The 2321-nt window shown below is 42.2% G+C and overlaps 1 long non-coding RNA gene across 1 annotated transcript in view; it reads right to left on the bottom strand.

Annotated features, from left to right (window-relative positions):
• Positions 1-2053, bottom strand: part of LOC117825342 — a 3516-nt gene extending 1463 nt beyond the window's left edge. Inside the window, exons 1-2 of the long non-coding RNA XR_004633836.1 lie at positions 1979-2053; positions 17-172 (exon numbers count right to left, since the gene is read on the bottom strand). This is a non-coding gene — a long non-coding RNA (uncharacterized LOC117825342). The remainder of the gene's footprint in view (positions 1-16; positions 173-1978) is intronic.
• Between the last annotated feature and the right edge of the window lie 268 nt (positions 2054-2321).

Genomic DNA, 2321 nt, shown 5'->3' on the forward strand with positions numbered 1-2321 from the left:
AGAGAGTGTTACTCACCGTGATGACTCAGGATGTCACACACATGTGCAGGTGGATGTTTCAGAACAGGACGAAATGTTCAGACTCTGAGCTCCTCCAGGACCTCCCTGATTGGTCGGCTGGTGCTGTGTTGTTTTTATAGCTGTGAAGGTGCTAATGGACAGCTGCCATTATCTACACACACACACACACACACACACACACACACACACACACACACACACACACACGCACACCCACGAGTTTACGTCCTGAGCACTCTCTGTTATCATTTCATAAAGTCTTAAAGTGTGGAGACTTCACTTCATATTTTATCTTTTATGAGTTGTTGTTGCTTCTGTCCATTTCAGTGCTCTGTCAATGAGGCAATACGGTTTCATGTAGACCTGAATCCTCATTTAGTTCTCTCTGAACAATCTACCCTGACCTTTTGAGGTTTAGAAAGCAGCTGAACGGAATAGTCCAATTTAAAGTGCAAAAAAAACCTGCAGTTACTCCAGTGTCCACTAGAGTGTCTCCTGCAGTGAGTCAGTCCCCATAGAGCCCCATGTTAAAGGGATATTTCAGTGCTTTTGAAGTGGGTTCGTATGAGTTTTAACCATAGACTGTATAATTTATGGACGTAGTATCCGTGACGTCACCCATCTGTTTCTCAGCGCTGTTTGGTTTTGAAGCTAATTGTCGGTGGCAGCCATATTGCTGCTGTCGAGTGGTTGTGACGTGAAGAGGTGCACTTTGAGCCTCCTCGCATACAGCTCAGTGTTGCCAATTTAGCGACTTTGTTGCTATTTTTAGAGACTTTTCAGACCCCTCTAGTGACTATTTTTCAAAAAAGCGACTAGCTACAAATCTAGTGACTTTCTCTGGTGTTATTTGAGACTTTTGGAGACTCTGAAATGAAAGTATCGTTCTAAATGAGCAGTGGGTGCTGCAGTGGCCCCCTCCCCCGTCCCAAAGCACTCACAGGTGGCTCAGTCCTATAGTCACGCAGCAGTCCCTCGTAGCTGCAGTCAGGGCAAAGATGTTAACCCCTCCGTGTCCGGACTGCAAATGAATCGCGCATTTACCAAGACACCGCTGGCCAATCCATTAGATAGTTAATGTAGATTGTATACAACAAATATTTTGAAAATTATATTGTTGAAAAATTAAATGTTTTACTTTGATTTTTTTTTTAAAGGCACTATGAGGATTTTTTCACCAGCTGAGAAACAGACTGAAACCAACACTGATGTCTCTTTATGACCTTTTAAAAGCAAACAAAACCATAAACAACAACACTGATACCTTCTCTGTTGTCATTTTTAATGCCTTAAACCACTCAGAGGGGGTAGGTGTCAGACCCCATGATTGACATTTGGCTTTAAAAACATAATTTTTCGACTGTTTTCATGGCAAATAATCACATTGAGTGATAAATCTGGCTGTTAAAAGACAGCAGGGTGAGGTTTTTGTTGAAAACTCTACGTTTGCATGTACAGAACAAGAGATAAGAGGTATCACTTTGTCCACAATGGGGCGCCAAAATTGATATAAATCAAAAGTTCCTCACAGCAGCTTTAAGTGTAGTTCTAAACACAATAAGGGTGTTTTTTTTAACTTCTTTTTGTCTCTCCATGGACGTTCCCCTTCTCTCTGACAGCGTCTATTACAATTCAGATTATGTAAATTAGGCGATGACGTCATTTAGCGACTTCTAGGACAGCCAATAGCTACTTTCCTCACTGAGGAGTTGGCAACACTGATACAGCTACTGTGTTCCCGCCTGTCAATCAAGTCAGCTGCGCCTCTCATTGGAAGACTTGTAATCTAAATATCTTCGAAATTGCCTTTTTAGAAAAAGAAATTCACCCCCTTACAGTGTGTGCAATCAAGAAATTAGATATTCTGATTAAACTCATTTTTTGAACTAGGCTGTAAACATGATTTCCTTACGGTGTCATTTGTGCCATTGGATAAAAAAATTGTGCGAGCACTCACCTTGGTGTGAGTGTGATTTTTTTCAGCACTTCACTTTTTGACACCAGAAAGCCCGTTCGGTTTTGCACTATTTGCGGACGCAACAAAGACGTGCTCCTCCGCCTACAGTGCACTGATCAGCTGTTCAGGTCTGCAGCTCCAAAGTGACAAAATACAACTAAACTTAAAAGGGTTTACAGAGGAAAAGATGATTCAATGCACCGGAGGGAAAAACAACGGAGAAACTTCAGAGCTGAACTGGAGAGCAGGAGAGATCCAGAGTTACCTGGTGGTGCAGGTGTGCAAACTGAGAGCTGATGCAGAGGAACTGAGAAAACTACTTGCTGTCACGAGTAGACTTGGT

This window comes from Notolabrus celidotus, chromosome 2, assembly GCF_009762535.1.
Source record: "Notolabrus celidotus isolate fNotCel1 chromosome 2, fNotCel1.pri, whole genome shotgun sequence".
NCBI lineage: Eukaryota > Metazoa > Chordata > Actinopteri > Labriformes > Labridae > Notolabrus > Notolabrus celidotus.